General features: G+C 38.3%; 1 protein-coding gene across 4 annotated transcripts in view; it reads right to left on the bottom strand.

Moving 5' to 3' along the window:
• dennd2b (DENN domain containing 2B) overlaps positions 1-21280 on the bottom strand; it is a 114450-nt gene that overhangs the window by 84262 nt on the left and 8908 nt on the right. Inside the window, exon 1 of one of the 4 annotated variants that reach the window (XM_061963965.1) lies at positions 9696-10029. The exons of 2 other annotated variants lie outside the window; for them this stretch is intronic. The gene's annotated coding sequence lies outside the window, so the exon portion shown is untranslated. Of the gene's footprint in view, positions 1-9695; positions 10030-21280 lie in introns of those variants that run through there. One more of the 4 variants, XM_061963967.1, reaches the window with a different exon arrangement.

Below are 21280 nucleotides of genomic sequence, written 5' to 3' on the forward strand. Positions count from 1 at the left end.
CAGGAAGGCTACCGGACCAGACGGAGTACCTGGAAAGGTGCTCAGGACGTGCGCCCACCAGCTCGCTCCCCCCCTCACCAGGATCTTCAACCTCTCCCTGGCTCAGGCAGTCATCCCATCCTGCCTGAAGTCATCTACAATAATCCCGGTGCCGAAGAAGTCTCCCATCACCAGCCTGAATGATTACCGACCAGTGGCCCTCACTCCGGTAATCATGAAGTGCTTCGAGCGACTTGTTCTCCAGCACATCAAGGACCATATCCCTCCAGACTTCGACCCCCACCAGTTCGCATACCGAGCGAACAGGTCCACAGAGGACGCCATCGCTGTTGCTCTCCACTCTGCTCTGAACCACCTGGAGCAGCAGCAGAGCTACGTCCGGATGCTCTCTGTGGACTATAGCTCTGCCTTCAATACAATAATCCCGGACAGACTCTGCAATAAACTGGACACTCTTGGCCTCCCCCCTCTCAAACGCCTGGATAAGGGACTTCCTAACGGACCGACCCCAGAATGTGAGACTTGGCCCGCACCTCTCATCCTCCCGCACGCTGAGCATCGGCTCCCCACAGGGCTGTGTGCTGAGCCCCCTCCTCTACTGCCTTTACACCCATGACTGCAGTCCGGCCCACAGTGACAACCTTACCGTCAAGTTCGCCGACGATACCACAGTGGTCGGGCTCATCTCCAGGGGTGACGAGGCTGCCTACAGAGAGGAGGTCCTGAAGCTGACGGCCTGGTCTTCGGAGAACAACCTCGCTCTCAACACCAGCAAGACCAGAGAGATCATCGTCGACTTCAGGAGGAGCAGCACCGACCCTGCCCCCCTCTACATCAACGGCGAGCGTGTAGAGAGGGTCCACACCTTCAGGTACCTTGGAGTCCACATCTCTAATGACTTCTCCTGGACAGTCAACATCACATCAATCATCAAGAAGGCTCAGCAGCGGCTACACTTCCTTAGAGTCCTCGGGAAGTACAACCTGAAGCCTGACCTGCTGCTGACCTTCTACCGCTCGTCCATCAAGAGCCTGCTGACCTACTGTATTACGGTATGGTACGGCTGCTGCACTGCAGCAGACAGGGAGAGGCTGCAAAGAGTGGTCAAGATGGCTCAGAAGATCATCGGCCGCCCTCTCCCCTCTCTGACGGACATCTACACCTCCCGCTGCCTCAACAGAGCCAGTGCCATCATCAAGGACAGCACCCACCCTGGCTCTGACCTGTTCCACCTGCTGCCCTCTGGGAAGCGCTACAGGTGCATTAAAACCAAAACAAACAGGCTAAAGAACAGCTTCTTCCCCAGGGCCATAACCATCCTGAACGGACTGCCCCATTGTCCCTCATAACTGCCTTCTCTTCGGTGCAATAACCCATTCCACCAACCACCCTGTTTTTTTTTTTCATGTATATATTCATTTCACACCATATTCATTGCACTTCTACATTTTTTATATATTTGCACATTGTTTTTCTAGCATGCACACATCGCACTGTATGGAATGGCCTCAATCTCGTTACCTTGCGTAATGACAATAAAGCTGATTCTGATTCTGATTCTGATTCTGATAAAATACATTTAAACCCAGAAACACAATAGATAAATGCAGCAGAAAACCCAATGTACAAATACATAAATACATAACCAATTAACCACCTATTAAGATACATATTTAAAATCCATATTCAATATAAATATATTATTAATTTAGCAGTGAAACACTCAATCTTAAACGCTGTCTACTGGTAGAAAAATGCCCCTTTTTCTATTGCCTCACCAGCAGCCAATGATCCAACACAGTTAAATCCAACACTTGAAGTTGAGTGATTTCACCCTCCTGATGAAGCAAACTGCTACAACATTTATCAAACTAAGCAAAGAATATCAACACTAAACAACAGTTACATAACACACTGTGTGTATTTAGCCTCCAGACTAAGCACGCTACATGCACACAACTCCCCCCCCCCCCATCTCACCAGCGTAACAAGTGCGCCACACCCACGAAGAGAAATATTAAATCTTACATACTTTTGGCACAACTCTTGGTTATCTGTAATGAACTAAACCTTTTTCCACTCTGGTCTGGCGTCTTTTGTACTCCTTGATTTGACAAAGCGGTCTAATTACTGGGCTCGTGCCCCAACAGATGAGACGGGAGTGCGCCGCGTTATACCTGCGCGTGAACGTAAACTGATCGGCTCTGATCATATAAGCCGACTGGCCGAAATAATGCCGAATTATATACATTTCCTGGGGTTGCCTAGGTGAATAGGGATGCGGATGTTCTCTAAGATAAAATATAATTTTATTAAGTGGGGTTTGGCTGGTTGCTAAACAGCCACGGTTGCGAGCTCGCGCGTCAGCTGACGAGACAGCTGTTCGCCGCTATAACATTATAAGGCCGTTTATCGAAATACTCCCCCACTTTTGACGACTTTTGGCGTGCTTTTTTCCCCTCGCTCGCACCGCTCGCATCGTCTGCTTTGCGCTCCGCCATGACGGCAGTGTGACGTAAATATGCGACGCATCGACGCATAAAAACGACGTCGACGTATTTACGTAACCGATGACATCGATTACGTCGACGCGTCGTTTCAGTCTTACTGGCGACCCACCGCCATGTCCCACTCCCGCCCTCCCATGACTCTTGTTAATTTTTTTTTATGGACATCTGGTATCTGTCCTTAAGGGAGGGGCTCTGTCATGTCTGTGTAATCATGTTTTGTTTTAAGTCATGTTTTGTTTAGTTTCTGGCTTTTCACTCCCTTGTCTTGTTTGCATGATTACCCATTAGTTTCACCTGTTCCACGTTTGGACTCATTGTGCACTCTTGTTTGTCACCATAGCAACCATTAGTTTTCACCTGTCACGTCACGCACCTGTTTCACGTTTTGAGTCACGCACCTGTTTTCGTTAATCATGTCTGTGTTATTTAAGCTTTTCATTTTCTGTTGTTCGTCCTGACGACATCCCCGCATTCTTACCCCTGTCACACTCTATGTACCTCTGCGCACTTCATGCCATGTCAAGTAAGTTTTGTTTTGATTCATGCCACAGTTAGTATTTTGTTTAATTGTTCATAGTTTCTGCCAATGTGCAAGTTTTGTGTTTATAGTCTAGTTTTGTACCTCCGCCCCTGTGCGCGCTTTTCGTTTATTCCTTTTTTGATAGTTTAAATAAATCATGTACCCACCTTCAAGCCTTGACCAGTCCAATTCACTTGCACCTCGGGAGAACAAATCAAGCCATAGTCCAAGTCCTGACATCACCATTGTTTCTTCTTTAGTATGCATGACAACAACTTGTTGGAAAGTTGTAGTTTGCATAAGATACTTGCCATGCCTGTGAACATGTACACTAAGACAGTGCCACAAGCCATGGAAATCCCAAACATGGCCTCTTAAAAAGCCACCAGTATCTGGAAAATTCAGAGGATTAATTCTTTACAGTAGTGACCATACTGTAATTGCCAACACAAAACGTCACTTTCAGCTGACCCGAACTGTTGTCATGTTTATGATCCGATCAACGAACAGACTGGAAAAAAATTCTTGGTATAAAACTATAACAATTGTAAATCTACATTTGACACCTTAATACAAGGCATTATTACTGAAGATGACATTGTTATTGCACTCCCATTCCTGCAGAACCAGACTCTAACTTGACACAAACACTGAGTGTAAGACTCAACAATTTAGTTTGACCTTGTACTTAAAGGTGCCGTCTTCCATCAACAAAAAGCCGCTATCATCCCAATCAGCAGATATTTTAAACATACTTGAGTAGCGACCTAGATATTCTTACATTCTTTTTTACGGTGGAACACTTTGGATGTTGTACCAAGACATCTTGAATGATGAACCGTCATCATGCATGACATCACGCCTGATTGAAGCTGCTGTATGTCACCACCTCCACATCATTGTTTTAAACCAAAACACCACCACTGGCAAGAATATACTACATATATAACAAATGCAAGTGTATATTTGTTACTAGGGTTGGGCACCAAAACTCTGTTCCATATTGGCACAGGCACCAAAGTAAACGGTAGTAACCAGACCAAAAAAAGAAGCTTACAGTGCCTTATTTTATCCATCCATCCATCCATTTTCTACCGCTAATTCCCTTCGGGGTCGCGGGGGGCGCTGGAGCCTATCTCAGCTACAATCGGGCGGAAGGCGGGGTACACCCTGGACAAGTCGCCACCTCATCGCAGGGCCAACACAGATAGACAGACAACATTCACACTCACATTCACACACTAGGGCCAATTTAGTGTTGCCAATCAACCTATCCCCAGGTGCATGTCTTTGGAGGTGGGAGGAAGCCGGAGTACCCGGACGGAACCCACGCAGTCACGGGGAGGACATGCAAACTCCACACAGAAAGATCCCGAGCCCGGGATTGAACCCCAGACTACTCAGGACCTTCGTATTGTGAGGCAGATGCACTAACCCCTCTTCCACCGTGCTGCCCTGCCTTATTTTAGTACTAAATAAACGCAGACTCAACAACCTGCAAAAAGTGCTTGACGGTGATATTGTGCAAGTAATGTCTTGTAAGTAATCTAGTGTCCAGACAGAAGCACACAGATTCTGACACTCTTTTTTTTAAATGTATTGCCGATCATAACACGCCAACACCAGCCCTTATAACACCACAGGCGTGCTAGGCTATTCAACAACAACAACTTCTCATTATGCACCAATGACAATTACGGCAAGCAAGGTTGCATTCATGAACACACAGAATTATGAGCATCAAACATTACAACTCAAATAAGTTGTTTTTGCACTTTCTCGCAGTTCTGTATTGCTACAATAATTATGACAATTTGTTGTAGATTTTATTTTTGAATGTATTACTTTGTTATCATTTAATTTATATAATTAAAATATATACATTACTAGCATGTTAACAAAACTTGAACTTGAATGTCACAAAATTCCATAAAAATATAAAGGCATTGTTTTTAGGTTTAGCTTTTTAACAAAAATGTGTGTGTTTATCAATTTATTAAAGTACCGGTTTGGGCACCGTTTAAGCACAGTTTTTAAAGTATCGACTTGATACTGGTATCAGTTAAAATGTAAACGATACCAATCTCTATGTGTTACAATTAGAAGTTGTAACTTGTAAACATTTCTGTTTGCCCGGAATAAGGTGACTGTCGTTCAGGCTGTCTCGTACGGAGCCCCTAACGGGACATGGATGTTTTGCGAGATCTCGCAATACTTTTTGCGAGATCATAATACGATTTGATGTCTTTATATGTTAGGCCAATACTAAAAGAGAAATCAATAAACTTCTCCCACGGATGATAGTTTTGTCTGTTTTTCCCATCATGCCCCTTTAGGGGCTCCGTAGTCTCGCAGAAACGTGCGTACACAAAAGAGATCTTTGAGAACAAAATGAATGCTATAGTTTCTGCATTGCTGTTAAACCTGTGAATAAAATCATACACGTTTCTAAACATTGCTTTTGTGACATAACGTTATTATTTTGCTGTGTGCGTGTTTGATAGTGGAGCGTAGCCTACATGGTCGGACCAGGAAGCTTGTTCGAAAAGCAGCCACCTATCCGTGACATAAAGCAGCTTTAACTCTACAAGCATGTTTTGATTTTGCGTGGTATTTTTGTGTCCTTTGTGGTGCCACCACATAAGGGTACCAATGATTTCAATTGAGTTCATTCTAAGACCGAAATAATAATACAAGAGAGAAGGAATGTAGGCTCCAAAGACAAATTGCAGGTTTTAGTCTTAATTAGAAGATATACACCTCAGAAACACAAGCAGTAACACCAGTGCTATTAGGAATGTTACTTAAAACCTTGCCTGTACGCCTAATAAAGTTTATATGACAGAGACAACTTAAACCTGTAACTGACTAATTATTTTTCCAAATGGCAACAACACATTGGAGTTGTGTTTTAATTGTCTTTTAAAAAGTGTTTTTATCGATCAAAACACAGCAGCGTTTTTCACTAAGCTTCTACTGATGAGCAATATTTAAAAAATGTACGATAAAGAGTATTAGTCATCTAGTGTAATCTCAATGGTGGCAGTCAATGTGATTAAAAACAGGTTGTTTTTATTTGTATGTCTTGCATGTATTGAACATTTGACAATAAAGATTCATGTTTATTTTCAGTTAAAACCCAGAATTAATTAAGTTTACAAGCTGGTGTGCTCGGACAGTCTCACCAAACCCTAAGCCTGTGTGGAGAGCACGAAACATTCTGGAAAAGATCTTTTATTGAGCTTTTGAATGGACAAGAGTTGAAGGGGAGCATGTTTGGGGACAGACTAGAATCCCTCTTGAGCATCAAAGAATCTTGTCAATAGCTTATGTTGATACAGACCAGTCGAAGGACATGGGACAGCATCTAATCTGCACTATGGACTGCCTTTACTAAAAGTAAAAGCAACTGAAGGAAATAAATCAAAGTTGTTGTTGTAGGTCAACATGTTTAATACTATCTAAAAGGAAAATATTTCATCATCAATCCAGTAGTGCAAGTGTACATCCAGCAATGTTGTGGTGAAAGACAGTAGTGGTCCCAACTGAATGATCATATTGTTTATGACGAGGGTTGTCCCAATAACTTTTTTTTTAAACTTCCGATACAATACCAATATTGGTCCGATACAATCAGCAAGAATCATTCATTCGTCATACTCATTCTTTTGTAGTGCAATGTTGTGAAATTCTTTATCAAGTGAAATTAATTGATGGACTATAAAAACACAAACCTATGTATCATTAACCATCTGGAAAGGACATATACTGTCTTTAAAGGGAAACTGCACTATCGTTCACAATCATTATGAAAGACATGACGATAGGTGTACTTTTGTTTTTAATGCATTATAACTCAAATATAAACGTAAATAAAAGTCCACTTACAGCGGAGCCAATGGGAGCTCCTCTATTCTGCCCATAAAACCCAATAAATAACCATCCAAAAAAACGCCAACAATACTACATTTACATTTTGTGACTTGAATATTAACCAAGTATTAGTGATATTGTAATCATAAGCGCTAACGCAGACAAACTATTAAGCAGCGCAGTGATCACTAGCGTGTGTGCTAATGTTTACATCATCGAGTGGTAAGGTGCATGCTTCCTCGCTTCTTTTGCTCGTGAAAGTGTATTGTAGATCATAAATCATGCTCCTCACCTTGATAGTAGAAGGACGAGGATATAATCCGACATGTTGGTACACTTTGACAGCCAATTTAGATACAGAAAGGGCGAGAACGACACAAAAAAAACACTTGGTTCACCCCCCCTTTTCTTCGTGAGGATTATGAGTCATTTTCAATCTAAAATGTGAATATACGAACATTCTAGCAGTCTGCATCCTAATGACAGCCGAAGTTGCAAAGTAAGTGATGTTTTATTATGTTTGTTGACTCTTATGAAGTCTGCAGTGAGAAATAATCAGAAATGTAGTGGGGTGAAAGCGAACGTTGTGATGCGATTTAAAAAAAATTGTTTTAAGCAATTAATCAATTGCTTAAAATGATCAAAATACTTAAATACGCTTCCGTCAGCCTACCCCAGTGCAGCTGTGGCTACAAATGTAGCTTACCACCACCAGGTGTGAATGAATAATGGGTTCTCACTTCTCTGTGAAGCGCTTTGAGTGTCTAGAAAAGCGCTATATAAATCTAATCAATTATTATTATTGTTATTGCCGGTATTATAAATATCAAATGTTATTATAAATGTGCCCATTACTACATTACATATGTACTTACAGCACATATATAAAACCTTGGAACCTTGGTAGTGTTTAGATGGTTTTAAGGGCTTTTATAGGCAGAATAAAGCGACTCCCATAGGCTCCAAAGTAAGCAAACTTTTGATCGCATTTATTTAATATTTAGAATGCATAAAAACAAGAATAACATATGTGTTGCTGTCTTACGTAAGGGATGTGAATGATAGGCTACATTCCCAAAAATTGCAGTTCCCCTTTAATTTAAAGTAGAGTGGTAATTGTTTTTTGGCTACACTCAGTGGCCACAATAATTCATGAAATTGAGCTACGATGCAGTCAGTCAAATGATGTGGACACGTTTGTTACTGGACACTTTCTAATATGTTTCTGCTTTGGAAACTTTGTATGTTTAAGTAATATGCTACTATAATGATTTCATTATTGTTTAAATTGACGAATGTGGTGTTTTAAACTGCAATATTATTCAATTCATGACACTTTTTACATGTGTCTAGCTTGTGCGCTTACTTGTATAGCTTCCAGATTCCTTTTGGGCTACATTTGTAATTATCTTAAATACAAAAAAAGACCAACCTTGTGTACTTATTGGAGGACATTGAGCTGTTCACTGGCTGTCAAGAATTACACAGGTAAGACTACTTGTATCGCAGCCTTATATAAGAAGTGTTTAGATGCAAGCCGATTTGTTTACGGAAATCGGACCATTATCAGATTAGGACACCTCTGTTTATGACTATGTTTTCTCCAATCACATAATTAACTGTCAACAACTGAAAACTACCAATATTTAATACACATTAGCTAAAAATCACATAATTGATGATAGTCTTTGGAACGGAACTCATTAAGTTGCGCAGCTGTAATGTACTACAGGGGTATTTAAATCTTCAAATTAAAAGTTGCATTGAGAGAAATGAAAGGATAAAGCAATGAAAATGCACGATAAAAATGCTAAAACCGGTCCAATGTAGGCCAGGATATGCTCGGTTATTAAAAAAAACAAAAAACATTGCAATCTTGGCAGTTGTATGATAAGTGACCAAAGCAAGTTATTATAGTGTAATATCTAATAAAACATCTGAATAACAATAAATGAATGACATTTTCAGATAATGCAGAGGGCCCAAAATGCCCATGACCTGATTTACCATGAATTGATTAACATGGACCCCTACTTAAACAAGTTGAAAAACTTATTCGGGTGTTATCATTTAGTGGTCAATTGTATGGAATATGTACTGTACTGTGCAATCTACTAATAAAAGTTTCAATCAATCAAAAAAAATCCTCTATTTGGACATCCTTGGTGTAGATGACATGTATCCATGCAGCTGATTTAAAAAGAGCACAATGTTTCTATTGTATTGTATTCTATTCATGTTTGGCCAATGAGTGTTAAACACACAATTAAAAAAAAATCCAATACATTGTTATTCCAATGAATGATTGTATGAATAAAGCATTGTACTTTGACGGTTTCCTTTAAAACAACAACATAACTATAATGACTGCAGACAAAACTGTGAACTCAAACCCACTTAATCTTGCATGAATGGTTAATCCTCTGAGACAAAAACAAACATTCCCAGGCATCAAATTCCCAAAATATGCATTCAGTCACATTGTTGCAATGAGGATATTTAAGTGATCGGACTACTGCTTTGACTATTTATTCGCTTAATAATAATAATTATAATAATAATAATAATAATTAATAGTGTTAGCCATATTGCTTCACTTCATGGTTAACGGGACTATATGACCAAATACGGTCATGCAAAGACCACTTTTAAAACTCACCTTGAAACTTTATACATTTATAAAAGGCCCTTAGCTACGTTCTACCACAAAGACGTCATTGCTAGCATGTAGCCTCGCGAGTCGTTTCGGCTATTAAAAAAAAAGTTTTTTTTTTTCTTTCTCTTTTTTTTACCTCGAAGTGGTTCCTGTGGAGCATGGCTGCTGACATAGTGAGATGTTCTCGTCCTTTTAAAGTCCGCGTCCTTGTTCTACTCGGTGAAAAAGTCTGGCCCGGCTAGCCGAATACCTGCCCTCCGTTATAAAGTCCAAGGCATGTATTTCCACGGAAAACCCACCCGAAAAAAGACGAAAAGGAGAATGAAGCACTCGAAGCCTCTTTGGGAAGGCTGGACTTGTTGCCATGGTAACGGCTTGTTTGCCCCCACTTTTTATCGCGATTTGGCCCCTCGCCTTCCTCCTCCGCCTCTTCTGCCTCGATGCTTTGTCTATTGTCACCGTGCATGAATGCTGACATCACATGAATATTCACCAACACGTCAGCGGCTTAAATGTGCTCGTGCACGTGCACTCACGAAGACGTCTTGCATCCGTTCATTAACATTTTCATATGACGTCAACGTGACATCGATATTGATGTTTTTGTAGTTCACACGAATGTTTTCAATGTATTATGAACAACACAAAAAAGACACATGTGAACTAAAATGAATATTATGAGGCCTATATTCTTACTATGGTATTGTTATGAATTAATATTGTTATAGGTTAGAGACTTCCTTTTTATTGTCATTCAAATTTGAAGTTTACAGTCCAGATAAGAACAAAATTTTGTTGCACTTTTGCATATGCATCCACGTTTATGGATGTATGTGAATGTTGTCTGTCTATCTGTGTTGGCCCTGTGATGAGGTGGCGACTTGTCCAGGGTGTACACCGGCTTCCACTCGAATGCAGCTGAGATAGACTCCAGCATCCCCTGCGACCCCAAAAGGGACAAGCGGTAAAAAATGGATGGTTGTATGTTATATTGTCTTTATATTCCAGCGGGTTAATCCGTTTTTCGGGGGAATCGTTTTTGGGAGTCTTATGGCCTGAGGGAAGAAGCTGTTACAGAACCTGGAGGTTCTGCTAGGGAGGCTGCGGAACCTCTTTCTAGAATCCAGCAGTGAAAACGGTCCTTGGTAGGGGTGGGAGGAGTGTCTACAGATTTTCTGAGCCCTGGTCAGGCAGCGGTTTTTTGCGATTTCCTGGATAGGAGGAAGAGGAGTCCTGATGATCTTTTCGGCCGTCCTCACCACTCTCTGGAGAGACTTCCAGTGGGGGGGGGGCGTAATGTTGTAACAAATAATATTTCTATTAAATAGGCTTTACTTTGCATTTTAATTAACGTGGGATTATTTTTTGTATTTAGAAATAATAGTACCAACTTTTTTTCTTCTTTTTTTTTTTCCTCCAACATTTGTGGCACTGGCGTGGCGCCCCCTGATGGACGGCGCCCTTAGCATTTGCCTATACGGCCTGTGCCACGGGCCGGCCCTGACTAAGATGCACGTTGCAATTAACACTTACAATATAAACACTTTGTAGGACTCAAAGGACAAAACCGACACATTCAACTTAATAGCAAAGACTACTAAAATTCACTGAAATGAATACAATGCATATACAATTATCATTGTCAGTTTAAAGAGAAATGTATTAACATTTTATATTTTTTATAATGAACATTTATTAATACATAAACACACAAAAGTACGAAAAATCGGTACTGTAGAGTAGTGTTATCGTTTCCCAGGTACTGGGAATTGGTGCCGTATCGCTTCCAATGTTATGCCCATCCCTAATCATGAAGCAATTTTACATTCACATATATTCACTGGTATAAACGGCCCTCTGAGGGCAACCATAACTGCGATGTGACCCTTAATGAAAACGAATTTGACACACCTGAACTATATCATTGAGATCTTGTCTAAATCAGTGTTTCTTAACCATAGGGCACCCTAGAAGGCTGCCAAAAAATGTCTGTTTCTCAGCAGTGGTCCGTATAGGCCGCAGCGGCGCTCAGTTGTAATACACTTTTCCAACACTCGTGGCAGTAATGACAATCTCACACCAAAGTCGTGCATAAAGAGAGTATGACCAACTAAACAACAGGCGCCATGACTGCTACCAATGGCGTGTGCAGCTGTGCCCGTATGCATGCAATTGCTGTGATTTTGACGTTAGGTCTTCTGACAAAATCAACCAAAATAATATGTCTAAATATATTTCTAAACACACTCCAGCTCATAAACTTACATTAAAACATGCTTTTATTTCGTCAAAGTATAATTTTTGCGGCCGTATTCGACGAACTCTGCTGCTACATTCCTGCTGTGTTTCGTGACCAGCAGACAGTCTAACACGCACATGACAGCGCAACAAACGTAAACAAATATATTTTATATATATATATATATATATATATATATATATATATACATATATACACACATATATTAATACCCTCATTTTGTCAACAATCACAGAGAAATTGACTTGTGTGTGAAGTATGTCAACTGTGGTGTCTGCCTCCAATGTATTTGTAATCACTGAATGTGGGCTCCAGCAACTCCCGCGATCCCGAATGGGACAAGCGGTAAAAAATGGATGGATGGATGGATGTATCACTCATTGTGTATTATTCTAACTGATCTTATTTTTTGTAACATGTTAAGCAGTGTTGGGACTAACGCGTTACTTTGTAACACCGTTACTTTTGGCGGTAAATAATAATCAAACGCATCATTTTTTACATTCAGTAACTCAGTTACCGTTACTACATGATGCGTTACTGCGTTGTTTTACGTTATTTTTTATGTAGTATCGGCTAGAAACTGAGAGGATCTGAGTGTGTTTTATGTAGTATCGGCTAGAAACTGAGAGGATCTGAGTGTGTTTTATTGAAGAGCTGCAGGAAAGGCGACGGAGAAGAGGCGCGATGCTCCGTATGTGGGTGTGGGGCGGGGGGGCGTGTCTGTGTTTACTAACAAGACATCATGGCAGAGCCGAAGCCGAGTTTCTTCACATGGAGATATTCTCACTACTTTTCTTTTGTCGACCACAAAGAAAATAACATTTCAGTTAAATGTAAGTTTTGTCTTGGATCAAAGATCCTATCCTAGCAATTAAAATCTGCTGAAACAGCTACAAAAGCAACATGCTTCGACGAAGCTAGTAAAGAGAAACACACTTCACCTCCTAAGCAACAGCGGCTGGATTTTAACGAGTCACTGCGCACTGAAGGTACACACACTCTGTCAATTCTCTCATATACTCTTTCATTCTAGACTTCTAGAGTGTTTGATTAACACATCACTCTAAATGTATAGACTATAAAGTTCACAAACATAAAGAGGGATGCTAGTGGGCCAGGCCAATCTTTCCTTATCTCTAAACTAAAACTGGGGAAATGTGTAGAGTGTTCTGGGCTTCAGACATGATTTTATTTCAGAAAAAAACGCCTGGTTAGGCTTTGTGTATGTAGTGTGTGCCTTCCTTGGTTTACAGCTATGTTGTTATTATGCTGTTTGTTACTTATGTGTGTTATGTTGCAGCTATTTAAAATAGTTTTTTCAATTTGTTCTGACCTGAAATAAATTGGCCCTTTGAAACATATCTTTGTATTTGTGTGTTGTATGTAGACCACGTTGCTTAGCAGAGTTCAGTGATGCAAATGCATGCCAAGTTGATCAACAGATTGTATTATTCTCCACTGCAATAACAGTACTGAAATAAAGGTTAAAAGGGCATTAAGGGGGGACTTAAAAAAATAAAATAAATAAAAAAATAAAAAAATATATATATACAGTATAAGTAACTAAATAGTTACTTTTCACAGTAACGCATTACTTTTTGGCGTAAGTAACTGAGTTAGTAACTGAGTTACTTTTTAAATAAAGTAACTAGTAACTGTAACTAGTTACTGGTTTTCAGTAACTAACCCAACACTGATGCTAAGTGAACAAGTGTACTTTTATACTTATTTCCCCATATTTCTGCTTAATAACTCAGATATGGCAACACTGGCGAGCAGTAGAGAATATGGAGTGATTTTTGGTCCAGAACATATTTTGCTTTATTCATTATTGACCCATTTCTTGACACTCTATGTTGTATATTTTTATGAGATTTCCAGTTCATTTTCTCATCTATTATCACAACCCAAAATAATATTCATTTTACTCTTTCAATGTCCGTCTATTTGTATTTGTGTTTGACTTTCCCCTATACTGTCACCAAATTGCATTATTTTAATTTTACTGAGATTCAAAGATAGTCTGTTTTTGTCAAACCATCGTTTTAATGTATTAATTCCTTCTATTATTATTTGTATTAGCTTCTGTGTGCTCTCTCCTGAACATAAAACGCAGACGTTGTGTTGTGTGTTTACCTGGCAAACCTTCACTTCCCATACTTGTCTTCTTTCCGGGTTGTTGGGAAAGCGATGTAAAAGCTTTCCACAATTCTTGCAGGTGGAGCAGTCCCATGCTGCACAACAGGTCACTTTTACATGTCGAAAAACTAACGAGGAAGCACCGCACACACATAGCATTAGCTCAAAATTAGTCACAGTCATGGCGCCCTGTAGTCACTTCAGTGCCTTTTGACCAATCATTGAGGAGATTGCCTGAAACTGAGTTGGCCATACTCTCTTTAGACACAACTTCATCTCAAAAAACAGAAGAAGTCTAGAGCTAAAGACCGTCATGGAGAAGTTTCTTAAGCGCAAAAAATATGACTTAAATGGAGAAGCAGCGGCACCTAAAATACACTACTTTTTACATTTTACCAGACTCATTAGGTATATTTGCACAAAGTATTGGTGTTGGATCGGTATTACCGATACCAGCCGAAATTGTACTCATTATCAGATTGGAAAGAAAATGTGTTGTATCGCCAACACTAACCTGGGACTTTACGCCAATTTGGTGGCATTTGCATCCCCAGGAAATAAAATGTATAAATGCACAAAATTAACTGTAAACTGCATTGTTTTTTACTGAGCAAATTGTCCTGCACATCGGTCTGATGGAATATTTACTGAATAGTCCCTCAGCATATTGTAAAATGAACAATAGGATTTAATAAGACATATTACAGTACTATATAAGCCTCCCTTTGTGTATGATTTGTTTTGGGGGGTTTTTTATTGCAAAATTTTAAGTCTTAACTATCATATGGCCAAACAATGTGTGTAACAAATCATTCCGCGGAATCAAGTGCCCGAACACATTGGTGACTTTTTCTTCAAATAGCCGACCGTGGCACTAAAGAAAATTGCAAGTTGGAGCATACCGCTATTGTTATACTGCTCACTCCGTAAGCCCACATCCACAAACAAAAGACAGACACACTCACAGTGTGACTTTTTGTGCTGTAAAGCATGCATTAGCGGATATATAAATAAAGTCATGTGAGCGCTCAGTCGTTGTCCATGTAGTCTTGGATATGCCAGCACTTTGATAAGAAAGGTGAGAAGCACTTTTGATTTCAAGAAAGTAAAATTCAAACATTCGCTTGCCCCCACCCCTCTCCCTCTCCTCACACTTTGGCATCTTCACCAAGGAGTCTTTAATAAAGGTAAAAGTGATGTTAAACGTTCATTTATCCATTTCATTAGTCATTTTTATGTTTTTTTGTCCTGCTTTCTGAATGTAAAACTATACGGACTCTCTATAGATAGTGTTTTGTGTTAATAATTGGGGAGTCTGCAGCGGATTAATTGGATGTACATTATTTCCTATGCGAAAATGTTTTGGTCTTTTGGGTGTTCCGATACAACTTTTTCACATTCAATGTGATACCGATATTAGAGCCTTGAGTATTTGCAGATACTGATATTATTACGATTTAATATCAGCACGAATCATAGTACAGTGGAACCTTGATTGACGAACCCCTCTATTTGCTAACTTTTTGGTTTACAGGCTTTTAGATCATGGCTCTGTGTACGAACGCTTCATTCATTCATTGTGTGTCCCGCTAGCAGCCATATTGTGCTTACTTACTTTTCTGTAAAAAGATGCCAGAGCGGACTTATTTCACAGCGGAGAAGATATACCGCTCTCATTCAGCGGCGCCTCTTTCAAGCGCATGCACAAACGGCAATGTATGAATGCTTGTATCAAACCTCATATTGGAGATATATTAGATGCAAGCCGAAATCATCCGATATATATATTTTTTACCGATATCAGACCAATATCTGATATCAATATCGGATCGGGACACCACTGTTAGTTTTCAAATGATTTGGTCTTTGAACGGTTTGGAACGGTTTACGGATGTGATCCAGACTGAGATGGAGTAGCAGTGTAAGGAAAATATTAAAAAATATATTTTATCAAGTGGTTGTTTTGTTTCCGATCTAAAAGAGGGCTGGGTACACGTCCCCATTAGGTCTTTCTTCATGCCGCACACCTCCACAGAGTCTTTTTCCTGTAAACTAACAAAAAACTAGCAATTTCAAGCACAACTATGAAGGACATCACAGTGCTGCAAATGTTACAAGAGCTCTTGTTTACAACACATAAATATTATCATCTTGTTTACAACACATGTGAATATTCTCATCTTGTTTACAATACATGTGAATGTTCTAATTTTATTCACAATACGTAAGATTATTCCCATTCTTTTTACAACATGTGTGAATATTCTCATCTTGTTAACATGTGAATATTCATTTTATTTACATGTGATTATTCTTATCTTGTTTACAACACGTGAGTATTCTCATCTTATTTACAATACATGTGATTATTCTCATTTTGTTTACAACACGTGAAGATTCTAATTTTATTCACAATACATGTGAATATTCTCATCTTATTTTCAACACGTGTGAATATTCTCATCTTGTTTACCTGTGAATATTCATTTTGTTTACAACTCGTGATTATTCTCATCTGGTTTACAACATGTGAATATTCTCATCTTATTTACAATACATGTGATTATTCTCATCTTGTTTACAACACGTGAATATTCTCATATTATTTACAATACTTGTGATTATTCTCATCTTGTTGACAACACGTGAATATTCTCATCTTATTTACAATACTTGTAATTATTCTAATTTTTTGTTTACAACACGTGAATATTCTCATCTTACTTACAACACACATGATTATTCTCATCTTGTTTACAATACTTGTGATTATTCTCATCTTGTTGACAACACGTGAATATTCTCATCTTATTTACAATACTTGTAATTATTCTAATTTTTTGTTTACAACACGTGAATATTCTCATCTTGTTTTTAACATGTGAATATTCTCATCTTGTTTACAACACATGTGAATATTCTCATCTTATTTACAATACGTGTGATTATTAATTTTTTTTGTTTACAATACGTGAATATTCTCATCTTATTTACAACACATGTGAATATTCAAATTTTATTTACAACAAATGTGAATATTCTCATCTTGTTTACTTGTGTTTATTCTCATCTTGTTTGAAACACATGTCCATCCATCCATTTTTCTACCGCTTGTGAATATTCAAATTCTATTTACAATACATATCAATATTCTCATCTTATTTACAACACATGTGAATATTCTCATCTTATTTACAACACATGTGATGATTCTAACTTTGTTTACAACACGTGAATATTCTCGTGTTTTTTATAAAACATGAGAATATTCTAGTTTTATTTACAATAAATGTGATTATTCTCATCTTATTTACAACACATGTGAATATTCTGATTTTGTTTACAATAAATGTGATTATTCTCATCTTGTTTACAACACGTGAATATTCTAGTTTTATTTACAACATGTGAATATTCTGCTTTTGTTTACAATAAATGTGATTATTCTCACCTTGTTTACAGTACATGTAATTATTTTTTACTCATCTAGTTTATAACTCGTTGATCTTCATCTTGTTTACTACACACATGATTATTCTCGTCTTTTTTTACAACACATGCAATGATTTTCATCCTGTTTACAACACGTGAATATTCTCATTTTGTTTAGAACAAATGTGAATATTCTTCTCTTGTTTACAACAAACGTGATTCTTCTCATCATGTTTACAACACACGTGATTATTCTCATCTTGTTTTTAACATGTGAATATTCTCATCTTGTTTACAACACATGTGAATATTCTCATCTTATTTACAATATGTATGATTATTCTAATTTTTTGTTTACAACACGTGAATATTGTCACCTTTTTTACAACACATGTGAATATTCAAATTGTATTTACAACAAATATGAATATTCTCATCTTGTTTACATGTGTTTATTCTCATCTTGTTTGAAACACATGTCCATCCATCCATTTTTCTACCGCTTGTGAATATTCAAATTCTATTTACAATACATATCAATATTCTCATCTTATTTACAACACGTGATGATTGTCATCTTGTTTCCAACACCTGTGATGATTCTCTTCTTGTTTACAACACATGTGAATATTCTCGTCTTTTTTATAATACATGAGAATATTCTAGTTTTATTTACAATAAATGTGATTATTCTCATCTTGTTTACAACACATGTGAATATTCTGATTTTGTTTACAATAAATGTGATTATTCTCATTCTCATCTTGTTTACAACACTTGAATATTCTAGTTTTATTTACAACACGTGAATATTCTGCTTTTGTTTACAAACCCCGTTTCCATATGAGTTGGGAAATTGTGTTAGATGTAAATATAAACGGAATACAATGATTTGCAAATCATTTTCAACCCATATTCAGCTGAATATGGGTTGACAACATGGGAAAGACAACATATTTGATGTTCAAACTGATAAAAAAAATTTTTTTTGCAAATAATCATTAACTTTAGAATTTGATGCAAGCAACACGTGACAAAGAAGTTGGGAAAGGTGGCAATAAATACTGATAACGTTGAGGAATGCTCATCAAACACTTATTTGGAACATCCCACAGGTGAACAGGCTAATTGGGAACAGTTGGGTTCCATGATTGGGTATAAAAGTAGATTCCATGAAATGCTCAGTCATTCACAAACAAGGATGAGGTGAGGGTCACCACTTTGTCAACAAATGCGTGAGCAAATTGTTGAACAGTTTAAAAAAAACCTTTCTCAACCAGCTATTGCAAGGAATTTAGGGATTTCACCATCTACTGTCCGAAATATCATCAAAGGGTTCAGAGAATCTGGAGAAATCACTGCACGTAAGCAGCTAAGCCTGTGACCTTCGATCCCTCAGGCTGTACTGCATCAACAAGCGACATCGGTGTGTAAAGGATATCGCCACATGGGCTCAGGAACACTTCAGAAACCCACTGTCGGTAACTACAGTTGGTCGCTACATCTGTAAGTGCAAGTTAAAACTCTCCTATGCAAGGCAAACAATGTTTATCAACAACACCCAGAAACGCCGTCGGCTTCGCTGGGCCTGAGCTCATCTAAGATGGACTAATACAAAGTGGAAAAGTGTTCTGTGGTCTGACGAGTCCACATTTCAAATTGTTTTTGGAAACTGTAGATGTCGTGTCCTCCGGACCAAAGAGGAAAAGAACCATCCGGATTGTTATAGGCGCAAAGTTGAAAAACCAGCATCTGTGATGGTATGGGGGTGTATTAGTGCTCAAGACATGGGTAACTTACACATCTGTGAAGGCGCCATTAATGCTTAGAGGTACATACAGGTTTTGGAGCAACATATGTTGCCATCCAAGCAACGTTACCATGGACGCCCCTGCTTATTTCAGCAAGACAATGCCAAGCCACGTGTTACATCAACGTGGCTTCATAGTAAAAGAGTGCGGGTACTAGACTGGCCTGCCTGTAGTCCAGACCTGTCTCCCATTGAAAATGTGTGGCGCATTATGAAGCCTAAAATACCACAACGGAGACCCCCGGACTGTTGAACAACTTAAGCTGTACATCAAGCAAGAATGGGAAAGAATTCCACCTGAGAAGCTTAAAAAATGTGTCTCCTCAGTTCCCAAACGTTTACTGAGTGTTGTTAAAAGGAAAGGCCATGTAACACAGTGGTGAACATGCCCTTTCCCAACTACTTTGGCACGTGTTGCAGCCATGAAATTCTAAGTTAATTATTATTTGCAAAAAAAAATAAAGTTTATGAGTTTGAACATCAAATATCTTGTCTTTGTAGTGCATTCAACTGAATACGAGTTGAAAAGGATTTGCAAATCATTGTATTGCGTTTATATTTACATCTAACACAATTTCCCAACTCATATGGAAACGGGGTTTGTACAATAAATGTGATTATTCTCACCTTGTTTACAGTACATGTAATTATTTTTTACTCATCTAGTTTACAACTCGTCGATCTTCATCTTGTTTACTACACACATGATTATTCTCGTCTTTTTTTTTACAACACATGCAATGATTTTCATCCTGTTTACAACACGTGAATATTCTCATTTTGTTTAGAACAAATGTGAATATTCTTCTCTTGTTTACAACACACGTGATTATTCTCATCATGTTTACAACACGTGATTCTTCTCATCATGTTTACAACACATGTGATTATTCTCATTTTGTTTAGAACAAATGTGAATATTCTTCTCTTGTTTACAACAAACGTGATTCTTCTCATCTTGTCTACAACACACGTGATTATTCTCATCTTGTTTACAACACATGTGACTGTTCTGTTTGCTGATGTGTGTGTTTACTGATCATCATCTCCACAAAAAAGCTCAATTTAGCCTTTCAGAGAGTTTTTATCTTCTGACATACTTGGGACCAGAGGAAGTGACAAAAAGGCAGACATCCGTTATGTCCGTTTAACATCAAGTCAGCAGGAAGCCTTGTCTTGTAACAACTGTCCTTGCTGTAAACACTGAAACCTCAGAATGTGGACAGACAAAAGACGTAGACACTGGCTGCCTCTCATTTCAAGTGAAACACTGCTTTGTGGCTCACATCTACATTCCTCCTGAAAGACGCTGCTTCCTTTCTGAGCGTGACACAAGCGTCATCCAACAATCCAACCCTTGCGCAACATCGAAACTCGTCCTTCCACTCCGCTCGATTTTTAGACTTAAGCAAGTCAACGTTCATTGCTTGCACACCTGCTAAAGCCTCCAACACGTTTATTATCTCAAATAAACCACTGAGCTCTACAAGTGTTTGTTCAGGACTTTGCACAAAGCCCAAGTCCTCAAGCATCGAAAGGGGATTATTCCACACAGCTTTGAGGCTTTTGCCACCTACACTCAAAAATTCATCTAGGATTCTCTCTTCCAAACCTGCTAAATTGTGGAAATATTTAAACCTGTGGACAGAATTACATACACATATGAACCGTATTTTTCTATCCAATAAAAAGTGCATATTCACATGCTGCAGTTTTGCAAAATTGTCTTCCTTAATGTGTTTTTTCTCAAGTCTGTCCTTTTATCGCACTCATAATTCGTTTGTGTTATGATTTTTGTATTTGATTTGTCTTGATTTTTTATTCATGAATTATATATTATTATTTCTTTGTCCACAATATTATAGTAAACATAGCTTCAAGTCAAATATTGTTATATATTGTTTTACTATATCATTAGTTCTGGGTTTATCTTATTTATGTTGTTATTATCGTTATTACAATGATTAATATTATTATTACGATTACTTGGAAGCCGGCAAATATTGATATTGTTTGTAAAGTGTATGAGGTGACACTTGATAAGTTCCAACTTCCTCTTACTTATTTTTTGAACATA

This window comes from Nerophis lumbriciformis, linkage group LG06 (genome assembly GCF_033978685.3).
Source record: "Nerophis lumbriciformis linkage group LG06, RoL_Nlum_v2.1, whole genome shotgun sequence".
NCBI classification, from domain to species: domain Eukaryota; kingdom Metazoa; phylum Chordata; class Actinopteri; order Syngnathiformes; family Syngnathidae; genus Nerophis; species Nerophis lumbriciformis.